Raw genomic sequence first — 13,146 nt, 5'->3', positions numbered from 1 at the left:
TAAAGCTGTTTCCACTGTGAGCTGTTTGCATCTCAGGTGCCCTTGTATTTAGTCTGCTACAGCGGCGAGGTTTGGGGACGCTTATCAGTAAGCATTTTAGCAATTTTCCACACCTCCTTGTGGTTTTGGGAGCAAGGGCTGCCATCCGGGCCACTTCCTCGTGGGAGACAGTTTCAGGACAGGTGTAGACACCTCACAACTTCTCTGGAGAAAAGTCCCCAGATCTGGTGCTCCTCCCAGGGGATCTCTTTGCCTTGCTAATGAGACCCGGCAACAGCGAATTTCAGTTCCTGACAGACAGGTGACAGAGGCTCCGAAAAGCCGCCCCAGCCCTGGGTTACCCTGGCCGTCAGGCCCTGGCGCCCGTCTGAGAGCGCTCAGTTTAGCTCAATTAACATCTCAAACCCACAGTTTAGGGCGACATCTACATACTACATAATCTAAAAGCAAACATTTGCCTTTGATAGCTCTAATTTATGCACACAATTTGCTTACTGTTGGCGTCTAAATTATTATTTTTTCGAATTGCTTCACGGCAGAAAATCAAAGCCTGCTGAGTTATTGGGTTTTTTTTTAATCACACTCGACAACTTATTTTCTTGTGTGTGTGTGTGTGTGTGTGTGTGTTTACATAAAACATCTAATTAATCCATGCAGTCTGGAAACTTTATGTTTAAACCTTTCATGCTCAGAAAACAAACTGAATGAAAATGTAGCTAATTTGTATAGAAGCTTCTTTTTTCTTGTCTCCTCAGATACATCAGCAAACACGTGGTGAGAACAGGAAGACTGCGAGACAAGAAAATGAATGAAACTCCAATCCGCAATGTATTCAAGGAGTTTTACTGCCCTAGGAAAAGGTTCATATTCCAAGAAAGAAGTTGAGGAGGGCCACCTTTCTTCCTGCAGCCTTAATTTCAGAAAGTGTTTCTCTGAGAGGCCCCTTCGGCCCAGCATGGTTGGGTGAGAGCCCTGCAGCCAGGCGGCCCCAGTCCCAGGTCCCAGGCGCCGCAGAACAAGTGCTTCCTGCACCAGGTGTCCCTTCTCCTTGCCGGAACCTCCTGCCAACCTTTCTCCTTAGCATCCCTGCCTTGACAGACCAGACCACTGAGCCAGGACAGGTCTTGTCTGTGCCCCTCGGTTGGCCCCGTGAAGAAGCCAGGAGACAATCTGAGGGGTGCCTGACTCCAGATCCTTGGCTTTTGGCTTCTGTGGCCCAAGGAAAACCCCTCAGACCTCAGTCTTTTGGGTTTTTTTCAGTCTTGAGGTGCCTCGGAGGGCGCATCTTCATCTTTATAGACGCATCTCAATTTGGCAAACTTTGCCGCCCTTCCCTTCCTCCTGAGCCCCAGCTCTGTCAGTCCCCACTCCCAGCCTTGGCCCGGGACTCGAATCCCAAGAGACAAAGAGGCTATTTAGGTGCAGATATCCCTAATGAATGAAGAAAGGAGAGTCACTGGTCTAAGCCATTTCTCCGCCGCCAGCACAGCAGCCCAGGGGCCTGCAAGGGATGCATGTGCTCAAAAGCCTGCCTTTGGAATCCCTCCTGGAACCGGCATCTGTAAGGAAGAACTGACGAATTATTACCCTGGGCAGAGCGCAAAGACGCCTCCAGACAGGATATGGGGAAAGGTCCGGGGAACAGGCTTATTTGACTAGACTCTGCTCAACAGACAGATTATAAATCGGCCTTGTCACCAGGGGACTGAGGGTGAGAAAGTGGCGGAATGGGACTGGAGGCTCCTTGGACATTTCCTGACTGCCTGTTCTCTGCTGGCGGGTGTCCGCAGAAGGGCCGCTCGCAAAGCCCTGTCACCACCGTGGCTACCACTGCCGGCCCCATGCTCCACCTTTAGCTAAGAGTGGCTGGTCAGGGTCCGGGTTGATTAGAAGCTGCACTGGACTTGAAGTCTTGATACTTTTCCAGTCTGGCTTAGAAAAAGGCTGTGGTGGAAAGGAAGGTTCCCAGGGCTGGGCTTCAATTGCTCATCTGCCGTTCTCACCTCTTCTCCAGTATCAAAACGTTTTGCAGAGTCCACATGACAGCAGCTAGCAATACTTTTATCATCTATCAAGGAACAGAAAAGGCCAGTCTTACAGATACGGAAGGCACATCTGTCTGTAGACAGCACTTGGTGTACACACGGATCTGTGAACTCCCAGCGGTCACGCCTCCACTCACTCAGCCAACGATGACCGAGGACTCAGGCATGGTCTTTGAGAAAGTCAGTATCACTGGCCTGAAATCAAGGTGCCAGCAGGGTCTCGCTCCCGCTTAAGGCTCTAGGGGAGGAGCCTCCCTTGCCTCCTCCAGCTCCTGGGGGCTCCAGGTGTTTCTTGGTTCTTGGCCGTGTCACTCCAATCTCTGCTTCTGTCTTCATGTGGCCTTCTCTGCATTTCTCCCCTTCTTAGGACACTTGTCGTTGGATTTAGGGCCCACCCAGATGAATCAGGATGATCTGATCTTGAAATCCTTAAGTTGATGACATCTGCAAAGACCCTGGTTCCTAATAAGGTCACATTCGCAGGTTCCAGAGGGACACATCTTTGGGGGCCACCATGCAACACCCTACGGTATGAACATTGGCCATATTGGGAAGCACGCATGGTCTTCAAGACCTTTTCCAGTGCTAAGTCTCCCCAGAGTTTGCTGCCACTGCTGTGGCGCTCGACCAGGCCCTCCTGCTTCCGGACTGGTGTGTAGCCGGCAATCTGTATGTCACCGGAATTCTAGTGTGTTAGATTCTGGGAACCTGCCTTTCCTCTGAGTTGGTTATTTTTCTCTCCCAGCCAGAAAACTTCTCTGGGGAAAAAAAAAAAAAAAAGGAGAAGAGAGAGAAGGAAAAGAAAAACGTCCCATGCAAAGGGAATATATATATATTCTTCCATTTGGCCATTAGAGTTGCTTTCTCCAAGGCCAGCTCGGCTCCAGCCTTTTGCTCAAAAGCCTTTGACGGCTCCCTGGTGCCTGTGAGATGCTATTTGAGCTGCTCAGTCCGGCCCTCAATGTTCCCCACGTGGACCCCAGCCTACGTCTGCAGCCAGTCTCTCCCCACTACCTCCCATCCTCACACACATCCCTAACCCAGCCTGGCCCCTTTTCCCCCAGAATCCCCTGCCCTCCTCTGCTCCCAGGAAGTATCCTGCTTCTTCGCCTAGGATACTTTTCCACACCTGCCCACCTTCTTTCCATCTTGCCAGGCTCAGTTCCAACCCGACCACTTCCTAGAAGTCTTCCTGGCCTCGAAGAGCTGACGATGACTCTCTCTCTCTCTCTGCTCTAGTCCCTTCCCGAGGGTCCATATCAAGATTATGATCGGCCTTGTGGCTCACTCACCTAACCAGGAATCTCTTTCTCCCTCTAGGGAATGGAGTTGAACTTGCCCTTGGGTCCCTGACACCTCGCACACGGTAAGCTATGCAATGGATTCTTGTTGAATGGAATTGAGGGTGATCTAATTGCTTCCTCCAGTGCTTAGCTGGTAAGGAAATTAACCAATTCCAAGAGGGGAAAAAAGGGTAGGAAAACCAGCTGAGAGAGAGATGGGATCCAGAGACGTCCAGGATAGCAGATGGCGTCCACGGAGCCTGAGTCCTGCCCGGACCTCTCCTGTCGCCCCGAGTCCAGAGTCCCTCAGGCGCCCCCATTGCCTACTCTTTGAAGGCCTGCAGGTGTCTTGGCCCAGGGACTTGGGGCTCATTCTGTTGACACCTCAGATGAATGCGGAGGTTGTTGAGATTGCCTCAGTCTTTGCCAGTGTCCCCAAAGTCCTCTTCCTGTGCCCTCCTTGCTTCGAGCCAAGGTCAAACCTCTTCCTTCCAGCTCTTCTGGCTTTTGGGAAAGTAAGGCCCCCAGGCCCATGGCTAGATGTCCTACCCAAACCCCAACTAAACAGCACTCCTGGAGTCTGTGCCTAGAACCTCCCTTCTCAGGATGCACCGCCCCCCGGGCAGCCATCGCGAGCTGCTCCCGTGCACACCCGCCGGCTCAGGGACCTGCCGTCTGTGTCCACAGCTTCTTCTCGGTGCCTCAGGCTCTGCACACCTGCTCCCTTGGGGACATCAGCTCAAGGACTCCATCCTGCCATCACTATGGTGTGGGGGGAAGATGGACCATGAACTCTGACGTCAGCCCTGGGCTTGCATCCCAGATATGCACTTTCCTAGTCTGTGACCTGCTCTGAGCCTAAGTTCCCATGAATTCATTCATTCACCTACTCAGTAAAACAACAACAAACTGTCGTGGTCCTAACGCGCGTTGGAAAATAATTTCCAGACACAACACAGAATGTAAAGAAGATAGAAATTATTAGAGGAAAGGGTCGCTGCCAGAAGAGTGGGCCGACTTCCTAGTAGTCTAGGAGAGTCAAGCCCGAACATGTGCTATTGATCAGTTTTTATAGCCAGGAAACAAAGGAATGGTCCGAGGTGAAAATTTCATTTACTGCTTGGTCGAGGCACATATACCTTCCTTCTATAGGGTGGGAGTGGGACAGGGCAGATGCCTTTCCTTAACTGGGACAGGTCCCGTGGCCCAGGTGGGCTCAGGAATTTCGTAACCATCGCAACACGGCAGGGAGGGCGATTAAGAGTCTGGCAGGGGGTGTAACGCTGAAACTTTTTCAGGCAGGGTTGTCCTTTGTCCTTGAAGCACTTTGCGGAGCACCTACTGGGTGTCAGGCCTACTATGTGCTAGTAACCATTGGGGTACAGTGATGAAAAGGACAGAATCCCTGCCCTCAAGGAGCTCACCATCCTGATCTCGTGAGGCACTAGCCACGTGAATAATCATAATAGAAGGAGACCAAGGTTATAATGTTGCGGTCCCGTTCTGTGACTACTGAGCTCCTAGCAATGTCCCCCTCTGAAGCATTATATTATAAAACACAGCAAAGGGCTAGGGGCTAAAGAATTCTGGACTTGTGATAAAAATCCATTTTTCCTGCAAGAATTTCAATCAGAGAGATGTTTTTTACATTGCTGTGGGTGTATCTGGCTCTCGCAAGCTAAGGTAATCAGCTGCTTCAAATGGACGGAACAGACGTGAATACCACGGAGCCCTTTCTGAACAGCACAGAAAGGCAAAGTCAGGCTTCTCAAAGACCCCAAAACGATGCATCCTCAATTTTAAGATGGTGTGAGTGATAAGATGCAAATAATTGAATAACAATTTTGCAGGAAGAAGCAACACTGCATTGAGTTGCCCATGGATAATGACAGCATGGCAACATTGACATGTGAGAAAGCAGAAAGTTCGAGCTTCCAGAAACTCGCTCAGCAGCCTACTCCCAGCCGCCCGAGGCCTGAGGCACAGCCAGCCACGCTGCCAGCACAGCCCGCTTCACCCATCAGTCACAGGTGACACTTCCTCCCCCTCCCCCTCCCCCCATAGCCCTAGCTCCCAACTCTGGTCCTGTCATTACCAAGAGCCAGCTGCAGATTCTAGTGATGCTTTTCTGTCCCACAGGAGTCCCGGCAGGAGGAGTCCTAGGCCTGGACCACAGCGGTACCTGACACGTGGCAGCGGGAAAGTGATGGTAAGAGAGATAAAGTGATGGTAAGAGCACTGGATAGACGGGATTGGCCGTTGCGAGGCTATGGAGAGAAAAGGGGCCGGGGGAGTCAGGGGAGGGCCCAGGTTTCTGGCCAATGACTGAGACATGGGCCCCAGGAGAGAAAAACAGGTGTCAGGTGGACCCCAGGGCTGGACCCCAGGGCTGGATCCACCAGAGGGTCCCGCTCTCCGATTTCTCGTGAGGCCATCTCTGTACTGCTTGGGGAGGGACCAGGAAGACTCAGGGTCGCTTTCCCAGGTCAGAAATGCATCCTTCCTCTCCTGAACGCACGGTTCATGATCGTAGCGGGCAGTTCACGCAGGCTGCAGGCTGGGCCGTCAGCAGCCTTGCAAACGGCCCCCCAGCCTCGCCCTTCACGTGGGCAGGTCTGCAGTCCCACTGCTGGGGTGCCCACCCTGGTCCCCCCCTCCCTGTGCACTGGGGCCGAGGGGAGTGCCTGCTTTGTAAGGTTGAGGTAGCGATAAAATGAGATCGTGTTCTGGCATCTGAGCCGCTCCTGCTGGGGCCCTGATAGATGCTACGCACGTGTTAGCTTCGCTGCTGCTGGGGGGCCGTCTCCCTCCTTCTCGCTCATTCCTCGCCCTGATACTGTTGCTATGGTCCGTCTGCTGGTTTCCTGCGGCTGCTCTGACAAAATCACCACAAACTTGGTGGCTTTAAACAACAGAAATGTATTCATTTATACAGAAATGTATGTACAGATGTACGTGCTTCTTCTCTCACAGTTCTGGAGGCCGGAGTCTGGAATCACGGTGTCCGCAGGGCCACGCCACCTCTGAAAGCTCCAGCAGCTGCCTCTCCCAGCTTCTGGGGACCCAGGTGTTCCTTGGCTTGTGGTTACGTCACACTCCTCTCTGCCTCTGTGTTCACACGACCTCCTTCCCTGTGTGGCTCGAAACTTCCTCTGCCTCTGTCGTATAAGAACCCCTGTTACTGGTTGTAGCGCCCACCCGGATTATCCGGAATATCCCGTCTCGAGATTCTTAACTTCATGCACCTGCAGAGACCCTTTTTCAAATAAGGTCACATTCATAGGTTCCCAGTGGACCCATCTTTGGGTGAGGCAGCACCGTTTAACACACTACAGCTGAATGTTAAGATTTCTCATCATTCCCAAGACCACAGGCCACACCACTCGCATTTTCCCTGGGCTGGGCCCCTGGAGGACGCTCACAGAGCTAAGTGCCCACAGCCATGGAGGCAAGGCCGCAGTTTGTATCAGCTCTCCAGAGCTCAAGGGGAAAGGGGCCCTGGAGATCAGATCACCCAAGCCGTCACCAGCCTGGCAGAGGAAAGGGAGGCCCCCAGAGGACGCCCTCCCACTTACTTTGTGTGACCGGCCTGCGCTTGCCGCTGGGACAGTGTTAAGTAAAGCCCTAGGGCCCAGACTTTGCTCAGGGATGCAAATGGGCTCTCCCATCGCCCCGAGGACTGCAGACACACGCCAGCTGGGTTCCAGCCTTAACTACGTCTGTCACTTTAGGCCACTTGAAAGAGGTAAACTGGCAGCAGTGAGCCTGATGTGAAGCCAACACAGCCGAAGGCAGTGGAAGCTTTTAGCAACCTGCAAATGGCCCCGCAGGAGGCCCTGATGGAGATGCCAACTGCCCTACCGCTGCGGGGCCTGGGGGGCCTGGGGGCCGGTGGGGCTGACCTGGGGCTGACCTGAGTCCCGAGTTAGATGGGAAGCACTGAGGCCTCCACGTTGGGAAAAACAAGGACTAGCGAGGAGAAGAGGGCGGGGAGGGCGGAGGTGGAGGGGCTGCTCGGGCAGAACTCAGTCCCCTCGCACATTTCTAAGAACGCAGTGATGGAACAGAGCCAGAGAAAGACCATGCCTTTCACCAAAGGGGGAGGGGACAACCCAGTGACCAATTTCGGTGATTAGCTGCAAGAAGAGGGCCCTTTATTCCGGGCGTGTGTATGCCTTTTAATTTCCTCTTGTGGGCTCCTGAGGGGGCCCGGTAACCGTGCAATTGGTATTCCTGGCCAGCCTCGGCAGATGCGGGCACTCGCTCCGAGAAGGCTCCAGGTGTCGCGGGGTGCCACCTGCTCTGCCGGCTTCCCGATTAACTGCGTCGTACAACCTGCCAGGGGCGGGCGGGCGGGCAGCAGCGGGGCCGTGTCGCAACGGGGCCCAGGCTGGTCTCCTCTGGTCGGTGAGAGGCGGGAGCGGCGAGGTCCGAGTGGACCTTGGCGCCGTCCCTGCTTGGTGCGAAACATAATAAAACCTTACTGTCGGTGACAGGGGACTTGGCTCCCTCAGGCAATTGAAAGCACAGAAGTTACAAAGCAGCCAACTGGGGTGGGGGTGGTGATCTGTATCACAAGAAGACCCTTGGGGCTTCCCTGGTGGCGCAGTGGTTGAAAATCCGCCTGCCGATGCAGGGGACGCGGGTTCGTGCCCCGGTCCGGGAGGATCCCGCATGCCGCGGAGCGGCTGGGCCCGTGAGCCATGGCCGCTGAGCCTGCACGTCCGGAGCCTGTGCTCTGCAACGGGAGAGGCCACAGCGGTGAGAGGCCCTTGGCTTCGTAAGAGGAGTTCTCCTGCAGCTGCTATCGATGGTGCCCCAGGGGTGTTAAGGATTCGATTTAGAAAACAGTGACTCGCCCCCAGCTCTTGCACAGCACACTCTGCCTTGTAAAACCAGCACTTCTGGACTGACTTTGGACCAGCCTCCCAGCCCTGAGATGTGCGGTATTGCCAAAGACCCCAGCTGTCCTTGTACTAGCTCACACACGGAGCCCTGGCAATTTCTCAGAAACAGATGTGGCTCCTTCCCAGGCTGGCACCTGGCTTCAGAGGTGAACGCAGTGGCCAAGTGCCGGGGCCCAGGAACGGAGGGACGCTGGGGGGAGTGGGGTGGGCAAGACCCGAGTTTCCGTCCTGCTGGGCCCCCAGCAAGTTGCGGGGCCTGTTCCCTCTTTGGGCCCTTAGTGTCCACGTGCAGAGAACAAGGGAGTCTTGACGCACTTCCGGTTTCACCATTCTGGGAGCTCCACCCATGGGCTGGCGGAGTGACCCTGGAGATGCCCTTGACCTACCTATGAAGTGGGATAGGAACATTGCCCTGAATCATGCCCAGAATGATGGCGATGGTATATGTTTGCGAAAGTACTTTAGAAATTGTGCCTTTTACAGAGCGGCGGTGGCCCGCGTCCCTGTAAAAAGAGCATCTTAAAAGTCACCTCTTTCTCATCTGAGGGCTCAGGTGGTCTGAAACCTGTTCAGTGGGTGCCTGTGCTCCAGGTGGGGAGTTTTTCCAGGGATCGGCTTCCAATGAACGCTCGATGCAAGTAAACTCTTTCCCCTACATTGTGACATTTCGAGAAAAGTAGGTTCCCAAAATGCAAAGTTCGTGCTTCACAGAATTTAACTGGCCCGAAGCTTGGAATACAGTGGGAGCTTATGTAAATGACTAGGAAGTGCCCATTAGATATAGAGTTTTGAAAGTAAAACTAATTTTTCGAACTTGCCCAGGGTCCGTGAAGGGAGGGGGGCGCGGGCCGGGAGCAATCCCTGCGTAACTTGGTGGTGGAAGCCTAGATCTTTGCCCCCATCCCACCTTCCACCCTAGCCATTGCTCAAATTGAGGGGAAGTTTGTAGACTTCGTAAGGATCCAAAGTGGTTTCTAAACGTTCTGAACTCCAAGCTCCAACCAGAGAATTGTTCTAAGAGCTAGGAAGTTTGAGGGACTTAAAATGAACCAGGACAAAAGGCAGCAGAGGTAGGAGAGAGAAAGAAAGAGAGAGAGGGAGGGAGGGAGGGAGAGAGAGAGAGGCTGAGAGGGAGGGAGATGGGAGGGGAGAGAAGAGAACGAATGCCAGCATTTCCTGGTGCGTTTAATTTTCACATCACGAAGCACCCGGAGGCAGGCAACCATGATACCGCCTACTGGGGCCACAGGGAGGGACCTCTGGGCAGGGAGGATGTGGAACTCATTCCTTCCTGCCCCAGCCAGATCTGCCTGCTGCTGTTTGGATGCAAAGGACGACGGAAGAGCCCGTGAAAGTTACCAAGGGTCTCCTCTCTCCAACGGAGATGAGCGCTGCCCCACACTCCCCTCCCGGACAGTACTCACCTCAGTGCCAGGAGCCTGGAGTCAGACAGAGGCTGCCTCGGGTCCACAGGGGCACCGAGGAGTCAGGGAAGGAGGCAGTGACAGAATCCGGACATCACCGATCCAGGCTCAGTCAGCAGGATCCTCATCCGGTCAGCGATGGACTGACTGTCCTTGCCTCTCCAGCCAAGGACAGGCCGCAGCCTCCATGCTCCTAGTCGACGAGCCTCAAGTAAGGGACTTCGAGCCGGTGGCTCCCAGCAGCTTCCTGTTCCTGAAGCATCATCTTCTTTTCCTGAAGTCTTCCCATCCTGCAGCCCCCACCCATGCAGGCCCTGGGGAGGCTTCTGCCTCTGTCTAGGTGATGAGAAGACTGATTTCTGTCCCAGTTTGGCCACTAGTCAATTCTATTAGTTTCCTATGACTGCTGAAACAAATCACCACCAAGTTAGTGGCTTAAAACAACTCTCTTATAGTTAAATCTCTCAACTGACTCACTTATACTTTTGGAAGGTGGAAACCCAAAGTCACTTTCACTTGGCTAAATCAAGGTGTCAGCAGAGCTGGTTGCCTTTGGAAGCTCTGAGGGGAGGATCTCTTTCCTGGTCCTTTCCAGCTTCCACTGGACGCCTGCGTTCCTTGGCTTGTGACCCCTTCCTCCATCTTCAAAGGGCATCCCTCCAATCTCTGCTTCTGGCATCACGTTGCCTGGTCCTCTTTTGTCTGTGTCAAGTCTCCCTCTGCCTCTCTCTTATACCGACACTTGTGATGGCATTTAGGGCCCATCCAGAAAATCCAGTCTAATCTCTCCTTCTTGAGATCCCTAATTTAATCACATCTGTGAGGTCCCTTTGCACAGGTTCTAGGCACTATAGGGCATGAACATCTTTGGGGCCAGGATTCAGTCTCCCGCACCAGGTATCTGTCTTTGGACGACTAAGTCGCCTCACTTCTCTGAACCTTAATTTCCTTATTTGTACAGAAGCTATGAGGCTCCCCCTCTTCACCACTTGGGCTTAATGGGCGTTTCCAGGGAGACAATAGATGTCGTGGCATTTTGTAAACTGTCGAGTGAAAACCAGCATGAGTGCTTAGGCCAGGTCTTGTTTCCCTTCCTAAAAAGCTGAGGTCCCCTCAGTTTAGTCACCCACAGCCCAGGAACTCTGCCTTCACAACCCTCTCCAGGCATGTCTCGATAAATGTTCTTGAAGTTGCACTTGTTCCCAAGCCGGCTTTGATCCCAGGCACTGGCAAGTGATCATTTCAATTGGCCAAAATTTCCCTTCCCACTCTGCTTCGTGCCGGTGCCAATGAGACCCGCGGGTGCAGCAATAGGATGCTGAGTGTGCAGCCCTACGCACACTGCTTGGCACACAGGAAGGGGCACGTGGTCATTGTTCTCCAAGTAGCAGCTAAGGCAGTCTGTGCCTGTCGGCTCTTTGCCGCCTCAGGAACCATCCTGTACTGCTTCCCCTGCAGGATACCATCAGGTCATGGCCAGCAGCTGCAGCAGCAGGAGCGCACACCCCGCGGCACTGGAGCCGTCCCCGTCCTCTGCCAGTGGCTGTCCACAGTCACTGTGGGGCATCAGGTCCTGTTGTCAGGCTCAGCTGGCCAGCCTGCCTGAGGACAGGTCACAGTTTGTCCAGCAGCTGATAGGAGGTCGGCAAGGGACAGCAAAGGCTCCGAATGCAGAGACTGGCAAAACCTCCTGGGTGCTCGGCCACAGCTGGCTCCCGGGCGGGGCAGAGAGCATGGAGATTACCAGCAACCTTTCAAAGGGGAACAGTTGTCTCTCTACCCTAAACCCAGGAAAGTCACATCTGGTACCACCTTGAGGGGGAGCAGGGAGTGGGGTTTCAGCTAAGTCAGTGAGAAACTAAGACCAGAAAGACCCTTTCTGAACATGGCCTTCCCTTCCCCCCACATCGTGCCGGTGTGGAGACGGGATCCACGGGGAGCGGTGGTTGGTGGGGTAGGAAACTGCTGCGGGTACCTTGGCCATTATTCCCAAAGACAGCCAGGCTGGCAGCATTTACTCTGGGTGCTGCCCTCCCCAGTCCGGGCCTGCGGTCTCTTCCCGAGGGCTCTGACAACTTCAGAGCACATCACCTTTTCCCGGGGCAGACATTTCCACTTGCTGGGATGCCCTACAGCCCCGAAAAGGTACAGGGCACTGACACTCTTTCCATTTTACAGACTGAGGGAAGGAGCCGGGGGAAATTAACTCTCGCAAATCATACACACGTGGACCTGGCAGCAGACTGCCTGCTGCCCAAACCCAAGTCTTTGTGTTGTACTCCAGCACTTACAAGTGCCTTCTGAGTGCAAGTCCACAGCGTACTCATTTCCACTGGAATGCAGGCCCACTCCACACAGTATGCCAAGCGACCCTGATGTATGAATTAGCAGTGGCGGTTCTCTTAGAGGAAACGAAATATACTTTTGCACACTTGTTTGCTTGTTTCTCTTGGTTTTGGGTTTTCTTGGTTGTGTGGACTGTATAAGGCAACTTGGCACCTGTTACTGACCCCAGGTTGATCGGTGGACACAGTCATCTCTGCGGCCAGACCGCAATGCAGGTAAGGATTCTGGAAACAAAAGGACTCACTTCTCTCAGGATCTCGGGATGGAGATGTTGCCCCCTCCTGATAAAAGCTTAGCTCCAATGCGTAGACACCGCCTGGAGAACGGGACACCTGGTCCTGGATTGGATCCGGAGCACGTAGGGGGCGTGCTTCACACAGTGTGGTCCAGGGGCCCCCGAGGGTCCCGGACACCCTTTCTGGGGCCCACAAGATCAAAACATTTTCCACAATAATATCAAGATGTGTTTGCCTTTTCTGCTCTCCTTCTCTCGCAGCTGCACAGTGAATTTTTCTAGAGACAGCATGACACGTGATATCACAACGGATTGAACTCAGAAGCAGATACCAGAATCCAGCTGTCTTCTTTTAAGCCTGACGTTAAAGAGATTTGCAAAACTGTAAAACAATGTCACTCTTCTCACTGATCACTTTTGTTCCGGAAAATATAGTTATTTATGTTAACACGCAATGGGTTTATTCGTGTTACTTTGAAATGAATTAATAAATAAATGGTTTAAAGTTTTCTTAGTTTAAATTCCTGAAACTGTAAATATCAGTAGATAGAGAATGCCTATAGAACTAAAAACTCTTTTGGGGTCTTTGATAACTTGTTTGGTCCCATCCAACTGGGGAACCCTCCCATTGGACATTTGGGAACACTGTGTGGGGCAGGAAATAGCTCAAGGTCACCCAGTGATTTATTGGCAGAAACAGGGCTTCAACCCGGGTCTTCTGAGTGTCGAAGCCTTGATTTCCAGAGTATTTTTGTTAAAAGCTTCAGTGACTGGGCTCTGGGGCAAAGGCCAAAATGAACCCACAGTGTCATACTTTCACCAGTTACCAAATCCTGGCACCTCTAGTGAGTCTCAGCTCTTTACCCACCAGGGGATTTTACCCTCCTACCACCTTGAAGAATTATG

The 13,146-nt window shown here is 53.2% G+C and overlaps 1 long non-coding RNA gene across 1 annotated transcript; it reads left to right on the top strand.

Annotated features, from left to right (window-relative positions):
- The first annotated feature begins 716 nt into the window (after positions 1 to 716).
- LOC141277576 (uncharacterized) lies at positions 717 to 12,749 on the top strand. Its single transcript, XR_012329179.1, has 4 exons — positions 717 to 3,411; positions 5,179 to 5,358; positions 5,468 to 5,537; positions 12,502 to 12,749. It is a non-coding gene; the product is annotated as an uncharacterized lncRNA (long non-coding RNA).
- Positions 12,750 to 13,146: the final 397 nt, after the last annotated feature.

This window comes from Tursiops truncatus, chromosome X, assembly GCF_011762595.2.
Source record: "Tursiops truncatus isolate mTurTru1 chromosome X, mTurTru1.mat.Y, whole genome shotgun sequence".
NCBI lineage: Eukaryota > Metazoa > Chordata > Mammalia > Artiodactyla > Delphinidae > Tursiops > Tursiops truncatus.
The sequence above is the reverse complement of the archived record's forward strand: the minus strand, read 5'-3'. Positions and strand labels throughout refer to the sequence as shown.